The 14,680-nt window shown below is 39.3% G+C and overlaps 1 long non-coding RNA gene across 1 annotated transcript in view; it reads left to right on the plus strand.

Moving 5' to 3' along the window:
* Positions 1-14,187, plus strand: part of LOC127675646 (uncharacterized) — a 217,022-nt gene extending 202,835 nt beyond the window's left edge. The window contains exon 3 of the long non-coding RNA XR_007975500.1: positions 14,077-14,187. This is a non-coding gene — a long non-coding RNA (uncharacterized LOC127675646). The remainder of the gene's footprint in view (positions 1-14,076) is intronic.
* Positions 14,188-14,680: the final 493 nt, after the last annotated feature.

Here is a 14,680-nt window from a genome sequence, read left to right on the forward strand (position 1 = left end):
GTTAAATACACTTTGAATTTGGCAAGATTGCTCAGCGGGTAAGTAAATTGCTTTCCACCAAGCTTGATGACACCAGTTCAGTACCATGAATATACATGATTGGCAGAGAAAACTATCTCTCACAGGTCATGTGTGTGTGTCTGTGTGTGTGTCTGTGTGTGTGTGTGTGTGTGTGTGTGTGTGTGTATGTATGTATGTTCAGCAGGTAATACCTTGCCTTTGATTAAGTAGCAGTATTTGGTTATGATTCATGTATAAGTAAGTGCAACATAAAGATGCATGCCCTCAGTATGATAAGTGGTTATAAAAGTTTTTTTTTGACAACACATTTAAAAATTAAACTCAGCCATTTGGCATCTTCACCCAATGCTGTGTGCCATGAATTGGGCAATCACTGTCAAGGTCTGCCACAGGATGTAGTTGGTGGGCTCTGAGAACACATTCAAGTTCACTATTGAAGCTAAATACTAGACCAGACCTTCTAGGACAGAGGAAATTCTACTTCATAATTAGGATGTGTTCAAAGTTGTTTGTGTGGGCTCATTCAAGAAATTAAATATTTTTTCATGTCTTCTCATTGTTACTCCCTTGAACTCCCTGGAACTTTTATTTAAATATAATACATGTATTAATTCATGGAGAATCTCATACATGCACACAATTTACTTGAATTATATTGTTCCTGAACTCCTTCTTCTAACTCATCTCAGATCTATACCTAACCCTTCTCCCAACTTCATATCTATCTATCTATCTATCTATCTATCTATCTATCTATCTAATCTATTTATCTGTCTATCTATCTAATCTATTTATCTATCTATATTTCAATAATCAATTCATCCCTATTAGTACTGCCATATACACATGGCTATGAATGATGGAGTATCTACCAGAGCCCATATCCCTAAAAAAGGCATCTCTCCAACTTTTAGTCACTATCCACCATCTGTTATCTCCTCAGCTAGAGGCATAGCTTGTGATCCCTTCTCCACTTCATGCTGGATTTTTTTAAAACTAGAATTATCTTGTACAGGTCTTGTGCAAGCAAATGCAGCGGCCATGATTTCATGAGTGCAGTGCCCTGTCATTCCTGAAGACACTGTTTCATCCAAGTCCTTCCTAACCTCTGACTCTTAAATTCTTTTCTAGTTCCTCTTTGGTGATGGTTCTTGAACCTTTGGTGTGAATAGATTTATGTTGATGTCCTAGTTGTGGCTGAGCACTTGACAGGCATTTCTTCTCTGTACTTTGACCAATCGTGGCTTTCTGCATTAACTTTTTCCCATTACACAAAGACATTTCTCAAAATATTTGATACAGCCCAAGGTTCAGGAAATAACTGAGACCTGGGACAATGGACAGATTAGATGAGCAATAATTCTTGCCTTCCTCCACAATAACGTAAGTTCCATGAAGACAAGTTCTCTGTCTATGTACCACAGGGCTTCTTTGCATGACTGGGATCACTGTCAAATGGTTGACTGAATGAGAATAAAAAGAGCTTAGGAGCAAATGAGCTCCTACACCAGATTCTAGTCTGTATTCAGTGTACATCCAAGGGACAGAGCAGCATGGGGTGGCTATGTCATATATCAGCCTCACCACAGCATGTTACTCTTTACTCTCAGAGATCATGAGAAACGTGTCTATATATAGAGGCTAGGCCCCCATGACATTTTAGTTTCTACTTAGAACCTTTTCTTAACTCAAATTGGCCAATCTTCTCTTGTGTCATCAACCAAATCAAACCTAGTTAGCAAGAGAGGCACTTTTGACTTTAGATCCTTTCTGGAAGGAAGAAAATTAGTAGGGATAGATTGATGCCTGGTATTTCCTGACCTTGCTTGATCACATTTTGGGCCCCAAGTTCATTAAGACAGCTGTGAGAGGCTCTGTAATCAGAATAGTCTGCTCTTCAAAGCTAATACCCTTGTGCTGGTACCTATAGTGTGCTGTTACTCTTCTTGGTTATGTCTTGTTAGTTTTCCAGAAATACCAAGATGGTGTGTAAGTTCTCTGATTTCTACTTGATTCACTTTATCATTCTAATTTCTATGCTCTTTCTTTTCAGTATTAGTTACTTTTCTATTGCTGTGATAGAACACTTTAACCAAACCAGCTTAAGGAAAGAAAGATTTACTTTAGCTCAACAGTCCAGGGTCAGTCCATCATGGTACAGATGTCATAGTGGCAGAAGCTTGAGTCAGCAGGTCACATTGCAGAGCAGTCAGGAGGCCATGGGAAATGAACACCCTTGCTCCTCTAGATTTCTTCTTTTTATTTACCATGGAACCCAACCTCAGAGAATAGTGCTACCAACACTTAAGATGTGTCTGCCTATATAAATTAACCTCATCAATATAATTACTCCTGGAATGCTTAGAGGTTCCTTTCCTGGGTCCTGTCAAATTCACAATAAAATGTTATCCACCACATTTCCACATCTTAATGATGATGAACTGTCAGTTTATGTTTCTGTCTTGAATTTTGCCCTCTGAACAACTCTGAATGTTATCTGTATGGCCCCTTTCTATCATTTATATTATCCAAAATTATTATATGCTTTGTATAAACATTCTAATGACTTGCACATTAGCTCCATTAACAAACAGTAGTTGTTTGACAATTAACTTTGACAAGCACAGTATGCTTCAGCATGTACTTTTGAATAACCATGGTTTATAAACTGCCATCATCATTGCTGAGATTTGAAGGGCAAAATCATATTTCCCCTTTGTGAAGTACTCAGATTCTAATAGTTTTGCACATTTAAAACACCATTAAAGAAAGAGACAAGACACATAAATGCAAAGCATCAAATTTGATTGGATGCTGATTCAAATATGTACCTCAAAAGAATATTATTAGAGTAATTGGGAAGATTTGGACATGGTCTATACATTTGATAATATTATAGCAACATTCAATCTAATGGACGCGCTATTGCAGTTTTAAACAAGATTGACCTGGTGGATTCAGAGTGATGCATTCTGGTTACAATCTAACATTTCAAGTACAGATAAAAGATTAAAGGAGTGCTCGGATGGAATAGAAATAGAGAATAAATTTATAAGGAAAAGGGAACAAGTTACATGCGACCTGATTGATTTGGTAGGTCAGACCTGCTCAGCCTATACACAGCTGCCATTTGAAGCAGGAACATTCTCTTGTGAGAGGAACTTTGTGCTCTATAAGGTAGTTATCAATAGTCATATCTCTGTTTACTTAGCAAAATTAGTGATTACTGAGACCACCGGCCATTGACAGGGGATCTTGGCGTTAAGAGTGTAAAAATCATTCCTCATAAGAACCAGAGTTCTTTTAACAAAAAACAAAGATTTATCTTATTGTTATTTATATGTATACCTATACATATACACCATAAATACACACATGCACACACACAATACCCACACACATACACACACACACACACACACCCCAATATAGGTTTGTCTACTGGTAGATGTGTAGACATATGTCCAGGTGCCTGTGCAGGTCAGAGGAGGGTGCTGGAGTTACAGGTGGTTGTGAGCACCTGATTTGAGTGCTAGGAAACAAACATTAGTCCTCTAGAAGAACAGCAAGACCCTCTTACCCCCTAAGTCATCTCTCCAACTCCAGAAACGGAAATCATGATTGAAAAACACAAGTTTGTTAGTCAGGCCTGGTAACACATGCTCTTAATCCCAATACTCAGGAGACAAAGAAAGGCAGATGTGAGTGTGAGGTCAGCCTGGTGTACATAAGTCATTCCAGGCTAGCCAGGGCTATATAGAGACAAACTGTCCCTGGAAAACGCAAAATCATGAGGATGTTTATGGGACTCTATTTTTAATGTTTTTACGTGATTGAAATTTCTCAAAATAAGGAAAAACAAGCAGGCATAGCTGGGACCATGAACTCATTTTCTTTGGAGAGGCATACAAGTACTTTAATCCTGGCAAAAGAAAAATAAACTTACATTCAAGGAAATTGGCAAACACTGAAAAGCTGACCATTAGTATTAAAATTAAAAGTAAAATTTAAAAAAATAGTACAAAATGAATATTTTAGACTTTTTGTCTTCCCTTGAGACTTCTGAGTTGTTATACTCACATTAATCATGGGGCTTTCAGGAATGGTGGCACAATGCATTCTATTGAGAATAGTGCTGACCTTGTATGCTTAAAAATTCTAGACCTGCCTGCGAGCTCTCTGTCATATTGCTCTATTTGGAAAATGCCCTCAACTTGACAACTGTGTATTCATTCAAACAAGTGTTTTTACTACACTGTGTTCAGGTGCCACATCCTACACATACTATTAATGTAAAAAGTAGCAGCTATTTTAGACCCAGCTTGTTTGGCTATTACTGAACTTATGGGTGAGGAATCATAGTGCTTCATGTCTGTCAGTGTTTTCTCTTCTACCAGTGATAAAGATGCCATTTGTTAACCATGAGTAAGATTGAAGGGTTGTTCCTTCCATGTATTTAAATCACCTCTCTAAAAGTAATGCTGAACTTCCCATTTCTGTCTAATTTTAAAAATGTTTTATTTTATGTGGATGGGTTGTTCAGTTCTGGTGCACATGGAGACCAGAGTGGCACATCAGAGCCCTAGGGACTGGACTTAAGGATGATTGTGAGCTGCCATGTAAAAGCTGAAAATTTAACACAGGTCCTCTGAAAGAGTGCTCTGAACTCCTGAGCCACCTCTCCTGCCCTTCATTTCTGTCCAATTTTGTATTCCTTTATAAAACTTTAATTAAGCTGGACAAACTCATGTATCAGATTAGCAAATTTACTGTTATCAGGACAATGTGAACTCCAAGGATTTGAAGCTAAAGCAGATAGGTTCTTGCTATTAAAGAAATCACAATTGACTAGGTTCTGGTTTGCTTTTCTATTTATGGGATTTAAAACAAACAAACAAAAACAAACAAAACAAAACAAGCAAATAAAAACTGCCCAAACCGACATGGAAAAGAAAAAGGTGTATCTCATCTTCACATTGATAGACTATCACTGGGGGAAATCAGAGGAGGCACTCAAGAAGGAACAGAAGCAGGAACCATGGAGGAGCACTGCTTATTGGCCCACTTTTTTGAGACAGGGTTTCTCTGCGTAGCCCTGGCTATCCTGGAACTCACTTTGTAGACCAGGCTGGCCTTGAACTCAGAAATCCACCTGCCTCTGCCTCCCAGAGTGCTGGGATTAAAGGCATGCACCACCACTTCCTGGCTGGACTAGCTCACTTCTTATAGCTTGTGCAACTTGCTTTCTTATACCACCCATGCTGGACTACTTGTCCAGGGATGGCACTGCCCACAACAGGCCAGTCCCTCCTACTTCTATCAACAATCAAGAAAAGATCACATCACAATCCTCAGAAGCAGATCTGATTGGGGGGTTTTTTAAACTAAAGTTTCCTCCTTGCAGGTGACAGCTATGAAAGGAGAGAAGGAGGGGATGCAGGTGGGTAGAGCATTAAAAAGAAAGAAAACAGAATAAACAAAAACTCAAAAACACAAAAATAGTAAGAGTGTGTCCCAAAAATTATAGCGAGGTTGGTTTAAATACCTTATAAAAATCAGTAGGATGCTAGGCTGGAAAGAGTTGGATGTGATAATTGCAGATGCTTATTTTTAGAATCAGAAGTTCTGGATTTCCATTTCTATTTTGTTTTCTGGTGTGTGTGTATGTGTGTGTGTGTGTGTGTGTGTGTGTGTGTGTACTTGTGCACATGCACATGTGTCATGTGTGGTACATTCTTGTGAGTGTGTGGGTGTGTGCACTTGTACAAAGGCATGCAGAGACCAGAGCGAAGGAAGAGGCAGGAGTCTTCCTTATTGCTTTCCACTTTCTTTCCTTTAGTCAGGGTCTCTGAGAGAACAAAAGCTTGCCATTTAGGATAGACTATAATGCTGGTATATTAAGTAATTCCATGCCTGGGTTTTTTTTTTTTTTTTTTTTTTTTTTTTTTTTTTTTTTTTTTGGTCATGATGCAAAAACATGAGGATTTCTTTATTCCAGAATTCTGGGTTCCATAGCCGTACACCGCACAGGAGTAGAGGACTGTGGACCCCAAGTGCAGAACTGGGACAGCTTTTATAAGTTCACAACAAAGCTCATGAATCACCAACCAATCATTCCTTAGCATCAAGAGCCCGCAAAATGCGAGCCAATTGATTTTTACCACTCCATAGTTTTTTTTTTCAAATGATTTTTTTATTCGATATAATTTATTTACATTTCAAATGATTTCCCCTTTTCTAGCCCCCCCCCACTCCCCGAAAGTCCCGTAAGCCCCCTTCTCTTCCCCTGTCCTCCCTCCCACCCCTTCCCAGTTCCCCGTTCTGGTTTTGCCAAATACTGTTTCACTGAGACTTTCATGCCTGGGTTTTTATAGGGGTGGTGGAGATTCAAACTCAGGTCTGATGCTTGCAGTGCAAGTGCTCATATACACAGACATCTCCCCAGACTCCTTCTTTATGGATTATTTTCCAGCAGTCAGAACAGTACATGGTACATGCTAGTCACTCAGTGTTTGTTATAGATTGTTAACTATGCACGGGAGAAGTAATGATAGCAACTGTGGTTGACCACCTCAGTTATACCCAGATATTACCTTTAATATAGTACTTAACTTTTTAGAGGAAAAAAAAAAGTAATGATTGTCAAGGGTAATTGTCAAGGATAATTTAAGTAGCTCCAGCCATTCTTTTTTTTTATTTTCTACATTCTTTTATTTTATTTTATTTTTATTCAATATATTTTTTATTTACATTTCAAATGATTTCCCCTTTTCTAGTTCCAGCCATTCTTAAACTCACTATATAGTCATGAATGGCCTTGAACTATGTACTAACTTTCCTGTCGCCACCTCTTGGGTGCTGTGATTTAGATTCAGGCATCACCACACCCTGGTGTATGCAGTGCTGGGAACTGAATCCTGAGCTTCCCTTCCTGCATACAAGGCCATACCCTATTAACTGAGCTATATCCAAGCCTTAATAATAAACTTTTGGGAGGGAGGTTAGTAGTAGGGATTGAATCTGGGATCCTTTTGCTCTTTCAAATATGAAAACTTGCTTTCCTTTTCTCCTGGACAATTCAAGGTAACTTATCATTACCTTTCTAGACTCTGAAGAATTCAGTAATCTAAAACATCTAAGAGTACTTTGCCAAAGTTGAATTCAAAGTAGGATGGTATGTGGCTTTAATAAAGACTCCTGTGTGTATAATACTCAGTTACTCTAGAAATTGTCCTCAGTCCCATCAGATTTCCTGGGACTGGCACAGTACTATTTATAAACTGAAGTTTAAACTGGGTATAATGGCTCATACCTGTAATCCCAGCATTCAGGAAGCTATGGAAGTAGGACCACCAATAGTATAAGGCTAGTTTGGGCTAAAGAGTAAGAGACCCTATCTAAAAACACATAAAGCTTTGGCTTGCTTGCCTAAATTTTTGGAAGGAGAACCAGTTAGACTGGATTTCCTTTTCCTGGATTAGGAAGCATAGGATAAGACAGGTCTGACTGTCTTATCTGAAAGTCTTCTCATAAGTGGTTTGATAATGTAGGCTAATAAATTGTATAATGGAGCAGACACAACTGATCAGAAAAAAATGTTTAATGCCATTGTCAGACTATACATTCAGATGTCATAATACCATAGTTAAGCTCTTGAGTCATAGTAAATTTCTCCTTAACTAAAATGATTTTGTGACAAATGTACTTGAGATGATGTGCTTTCAAAAGGCTTGGCATGAGTATTTAAAAGCGTGTTTTACTTCTTCATTGTACTTCCATGCCCTCCTTGTCACAACTGAAGTGACGTCTTTCTAAATGTTTGGCAGCATGCTTCTGTCTAGATGGCTTTGATGTTTTAGTGACCTGAATGGCATAGCTTTCCTCCAGTGTATCTGCTGAAGATTACCCATAAAGTGTCATAGGAAAGTGAGCTGCTACCTGTTATGTGAAATCAAAATGTCCTAGTGCTACATTGAAGGCTGCATAAGAGGACAGTGATGCTCAGAAGTAGAGAACAATGCAATCACATTTAGGCCATGTCTATGAATGGACAGTGTGACAGACAGCACCTAGCAGACCTGTCAGTCATGTCTTTTTTTTCTGATCGGGGATAGCAGACTACAGGACAAGCATCCCTAAGGGTCAGGATGAGGGTCCTTCTCCAACAGTATACTCCAGCAGAGTATACCATGAGAACCACAAAAGGATCAGAGCTGTCACCAAAACTTGGAGCTTTTAAAATCTATCTAGACCCATCTTCTGTTGTTAATTTTCCTTTCTCCCTGTCTTTTCTCTTTTCCCTTAACTCCTTTGCATGTGAATCTAGAGCCAAGCATGAATAATAGCTACCTCAAATGCAAGCTGATGTTGGAGGATAATTGGCAGTATCTGGTGAATTTGGATACCATAACCCAATGTCCCTTGAATTATTCTGGTGAGCTATAAATACCCATCTATTCATCCCACATGGGAAACAAGGAACAAATGAAAGAAATTAACCAACCCAAATCTATCTTAGTGAACAAGTGAGTACATTGGGCTTGCTTACCAGGTAGGGCACTCTTTCTGGTAGCATGGTTGACTCTAATCCAGCTACATCACCCAAAAGCCCACCCCAGGCTAGGCAATGATTCAGAACTGCTATATCCCTAGAGTTTCATACATGATGTGAGTGCAGCTGACCAGGCAGAGTGTCTCTGCTCTCTGGCAATTGTTACTACTACGTAAACTCAGGGAACACTTGGAAACTTTGGCATTTTCAGGAACTCCTCGAGACTTATAAGTATTCTTTACTTTCTGAACTGTGTAGATCTCCTCTACTTTCTAAAGTCATCATGACCTTCACTTATTCCTTTAGGAAGAAAGTTTTAATTTGGGGGACATAGCTAGACAATACCTAGCTACTAATCTTAACAGAAAAAATAAATGGGAAAATGCTTTCCATTTTATATGTCCGTATGCAACACTGTATAACCTTGGGTTCATCTGCAAAATAATTTCTGTGAGTTCACATAAGTAAGAATGATAAGATCCAGGGTCAATATTTCTTTCGTTGTATTTTTCATAGTGCCACTCAATGTCAAGGATGAATAATCAAATAGATAAGTCTCTGCTTTGTTCATATTTGCAAAAGATAAAAATTTAGTTCTCTGCAAGTCTCAAAGACTGCAATGAAATGTTGGCTGCCAGTCCTATATAATTATTACAAAATATATGAAGAAGCTCATGAGCTCTCATCCCTCTTAATTGTGGCAATGAAGATGCTTTGGGCCTTGGAGTAGGAAGCTGCAGGGGTCAACCTTGGGTAATCTTCTTATTCACTATTAATATCAGCAGCCATTTTGCTTAGAATGAGTTCCAGCTGGGCTCTCATCTACTGTCCTGTTTCTTTACCCAAAACAGTCTGTATAAAACATGGCATTTTATATACTCCCCAAAGATCTAGTTTCCCAGGAAAGCATGTTGGCTTCCAAATGTATTTATAGCATGCATGAGACTGACACAGAAGGACTGAAAGGATTTTGCTACAAATTGTAGTTGGGAGCTACCATATGGGTAGTAAGAAGCTAATATAGGTCTTCTGCAAGTATTCTTAATACCCCAGTCATCTCTCCAGTCTTGGGGATGCCTGGTTTAGCAGCATCCCTGGCCTCTAGCCATTAAAACAAAGAAAAACATAACAACTTTTTCCTACCTATGGCCACCAAAAATGTCTCCAGATACTGCTAATTTCCTTTGGAGGCAAAACTACCCTGGTTTGAGAACTACTTAGAATAATTTACCTATGTAAGTGAGGAAAACAAGGTAGAGTTGGATTGACCAAAAGATCACATGTCTAATAAAAGGCAGGATTTGCATCTATTTGACTCAACTCTTTGGAACCTGATTTCAGAGCCCTTTCTGATGATGGCTGATGAGCTATTCCAAAAAATCAAATAGCCTGGACTGCTTGATGGTGGTTTCTAAGAGCTCACCCTTCCTTAGGATGGACTGATCATAGAGATTCCGTTCAGCAAGCAGAGACAGACACACAGCGGGCAAGCATCAGTTACTTCTATCAGTCATCTTCTCACCAATAGTTCTCCAACTTTGTCTAACCCATTCATAGTTGCGCTTCTTTCACCAAAAGTACGAATATCTTTTTTGTTCATGGATAGTTTCTGTCTGGTGCAAACAATGGATGAGTGAAAATCAAAGTTGCAAACCAGTTCAGTCAGTCTAGGGAAGTTTCTGGAGTGATTTAAATAGCCTTGACAATGTAGGTCGCTATTTTTAAGGCTGAGGTAAGTGTTTGAAAGTGGTTCACACAGCCATGATCTCAGATAGGGCTTGCAGAACATTAGGGTTGTGAGGATCTCAAGGCTTTTCCTGGGAAAATAGGAAACTGGCCCACTGTACCCTAGATCACAGAGTTTTTTTTTTTCCTTCTGTCTTGGAAGTGGTTGAGCTCAATAACTTCTAAGTTTATGGGGAGCCGTTACTGCTGGTTTCAGCCTTTTCTTGTCAGACTGGGAGGGAAAATTGACAGTCTCTCCTTCTTTCCCCATTCTGAGTGCTACACTCTTTTTATTTGAGGCACCATCCTATACTAATTACTCTGCAGAGGTAATGTTCTAACACTGACATGAGACCTCTTACAGACACAGGTCCTAAGGAGGATAAATAAAAAGAGACTATTTGTAACCTGGCAATTCCTTGACTGGATATCAACATTGCCCAAGTGTTGCATCAGATAAAGGTTTGCTTTAAAACTGTGTATGGAAATTTCTAACTTAATGGAGTTTCCTGAAAATGGTGATGCCAGACTGCAAATAATGTCAGCAGGCCCTGGCCGCGTACCATCATTTGCAACACTGGTGGAAGTTCAACAGAAATGCTAGAATCCTGCTTAAGAGAGTCTTTAGGCTCTCAGAAATAAATCTTGAGACTGAGGTACTCTTGGACAGGAAAAGTAAAACCTTTCAAAGGAGGACGTTTTATAATGGCCCCAGTGCCTGTGATTGGACCTAAGAACACAGAATAAATTCATTCTGAGACAGTCAGGGGAAGAAGGGTGTAAATCTCTCACAGGCATCCACTTGCACCATTATTGTCCCAAATGAATATTTCTGCATGGTGTTACCACAGTTGCCAGACCCCCTTCTAAGGAACTGATCATAATGTCTTAATTCGTTCAGTCAAAACATCCACTGTTTTTCCTTGCATGTTGTCATACTCTGCTATCCTCCTAGAGCTACCTCTTACCATTCTTTGTAGATCCAGGCATGGTGCCACATGCCTATAGTCCCAACACTCAGGAAGATGAGCCAGGAGAATCACTGTGCATTCAAGATCAGCCTAGGCTACAATAGAGAGTTCTAGGACAGCATGAGATATGGACGGAGCTCCTGTTTTAAAGTGTACAAAAAAAAAAAAAATACTGGCCAGAAAAGATTGTGCCAGAATTGTGAGAACAGGGTCACTTGGGAGTAGTGCAGTGGAAGGAGATTCCCAGAACTTTTGTTCACCTAGCAGTAGAGGATTCACTATCTCCCATGGCCATATAATCTATTAAAGTGGAATTCTCAGTTCTCATACTGCAGAGGAACCCCTTTCTAGTTCTGACATCTGTTGTTGATTTTTCTCAATTCTGTTGTTGATAGATTCTTTACAAGTGTTTTTGTTTGTTCTTCCTACACTTCTAATTTTCTCAGTTCTACAGAAGCCTTTCCAACCCACATAGTTTTACATCAACTCATTAACAGGTGGTTATATCTATGTCTGATTTTAATTAGTCCATAGGTTTTTTTGGTGCCCCTTGACCTAAAGGATCACAGTTAGTGCATGTGCTGTTACTGTTCTGGATGTAGTCTAGCAGTGGTTTTCTGGTGCTGCCATTTCATTTTACCAAAAGACATTATTTGAAAACATCTTACAGAAGGGTTATTTCCTACTCTGTGGCCATCCTACTCAGGACAAAATGTGGATTATAATGAAATTCAGCAAATAAAATATAATCCAAACTTCCTGCAGCTCCTCATTAAAATGCTGTATTTGACATTTCAATTGCATTAGGAAGCCTGTGCTTTCCTTAGGTGATTAGTATTTTATGTTATGGATGTGGAAAGGGGCCAAGACAGAAAAACCAAAGGGGGCAAAAAGACATTTCCTCTGACTAAGGGGGCTAAGAGGTACACAGTATATAATTTGGGATTCCAAGGTAAATTGTAGCATCTCTGTAGGTAAGCTTCCTTCCAAAGTGAAGAAGAGTCTTTGTGTCCCTCCTTCTCTAAGTATACTCCAGCTTTGGGGGAAAGTTTTAACAACTGAATAGACTGTATTGGTGCCTCTAAGAACTTGTTTCCTTGGTCCCATCTTAAAGAGCTTTCCAAATGTGCTCCCTGCTGATATAAGAGAACTATGGTGGGGATTTTTTGCTTGTTTGTTTATTATAGTACTTCAGGGTAGAGTCCAAGTGTTCTCTCACCTGGGGGAAATAGCAGGTTTTTTGTTTTCTTCAAAATCACCAGAGGAAATTGCCACTGCTGACATTTGCATAAGCCAGGGAAACAAAAGAGGTGGCCCTGTCATTTCTTTTAATAGTGAGCAAGAAATGGTCCTACGGTGGCATTCTAAATTTACCAGACCTCTATTGATTTTGTGAATACTTTTGATCCATGCTCTTTATTGGAGGTGGTCATGAGACCAAAAGGAACTTAGGGAAAAGAAATAGGAGGGGGTTTAAATTATGCAAATCTTCCTGTGCTGCTGAGGAGTCACAGGAAATGGCCTTCCATCCCTTGACACTGAGTCACTGTTTGGAGGGATGTGGTGACAGGGCAAGAGCATTGAGAGGAGGTTACTTTGGTTACTCACCTTAGAAGGGCAACAGGCTGCTTGAAAGCTAGCAAGTTGCATCCCATGCCAGAGGCTGGGGCAGGGAGGCAGAGGACAAGTGGGATCCAGGCCCTGCCTGCACTCACACTCCAGGCTGCTTTTCTTTCATCTCACCTTGGTATAAAGGGCTCTCTGGTGGCTGCTGCAGCGCTGACTCTGAGTGCTTGCAAACATCATCACTGCTCTTTGCCTGCTCACATTTGTTGGTGACAATCTGGCCTTTGGAGCCACTCCAGGATCTTAGAGGCTGCCTATCAAATGAACTACTTCTCTTTGATCTAAGGAACCATATGACAGAGGATGTGGAGTAAAGTTAAAATGACCTTCTTTCCTTCCTTCCAGAATCATGGGTAAGGACTGAAGAAGTGTTGGGCGTTCATGGGAAGACAGGGATGAAGTGTACAAGCCAGCAGTTGGTGATCTCTTTAGAAACTGGCTACAGGTCTCCAATTAGAGATTGGGTGTGTGTAATGCTGCCTATCACAGTGGCTTGTCACCAGGAATTGTGGCCTGTTCCTTTTGATTTTAAAAGACAAATATATAGAACACATTCTAGTCTTTCACTGTTCTGACAGGCAAACTGATTTGGGGACCTTATAATGTGGAAAAGATGAGATGTAGATATTTGTTATGAGTTAACAGTGAGGCTTAATTTAATGTTTAATAACTGATTTTGCTTGGCATATGTTTACTATGAGTATACATTTTATATTTTTGTAACAGCAATCTAGAAAACTTCAGTTTGCTTTTTTCCTTAAAAGCCATAAAACATTGATTTATCTTCATGTGTTCTTCTTTATATGGCAATATGAAATCTATGTATGTGCTCAAAATCTCTGAATCTCTGTCATATCTAAATATGTATCTCATGTCCAGAACTACACAGAATTTTCGATTGAAGCTTTCCACAATAAAATTATTTAATTTTTCTAACCATTGTCTTCGTATCCATATTAGTGTGGGTATACTTCCTTCATGTGTATTCTGTGCAAAGTAAGTGTTCTGTTGCATGCAAAATGTCTAGCATGCTATCAGATACAGGCATTCCTTATAGTTGCTATATGATCAGTTATGTATGCAGCTCACAATGTAGAGGATATATAAGAGATATGCCCTTGTTTAGTAATCCAAAAGATATGTTCATGAATCAGAGGTGATGATGCTTTCTTTGTTTTCCAGCCACAGGACTAAGTCTTCGGGCTGGCCACCTCCCTCAGGAACCTGGGGCTTGAACCAGGTGCCACCCTATGGATGGGAGATGATGACAAACCGAGATGGACGTGACTACTTCATCAAGTAGGTTTAAAAGACACCAAAAAAATTGTCTAATGTTCTTCTAGTTTTCTTTTAATTTTTTAAAAAAGGTTTTATTTATTCTTTGACAATTGTATACATCTATAGAATATATTTTGACCACATTTGCCCTTTATTCCCCTCTCTTATGCCCCCTCCCACACCCTCTGGAAACTTCTTGGCAACATGTCCCCTTCTTACTTCCCTGCCTTTTCATCTTTCTAATAGCCCACTGATTCAGTTAGGGTTGCTTCCAATGTGCATGTGTATGGGGCTATTTACTGGATAACTGGATCACTAATAATTACCTCCATAGTATGGCAATTCTGCCTCACAACAGAAGTGTGTACTGTAAAATATTAGGTCAGGTTCATCCATTGTCTGAAACTAAAGAATGATATAGAATCTTATTATTTCAAAAAGTTTTCAAGAATGCCACCGATTATGTGTTTTCATAGCATATCTTACTGTGAACTTTCTGTGGACATTG

Source organism: Apodemus sylvaticus, chromosome X, assembly GCF_947179515.1.
Source record: "Apodemus sylvaticus chromosome X, mApoSyl1.1, whole genome shotgun sequence".
NCBI classification, from domain to species: Eukaryota; Metazoa; Chordata; class Mammalia; order Rodentia; family Muridae; genus Apodemus; species Apodemus sylvaticus.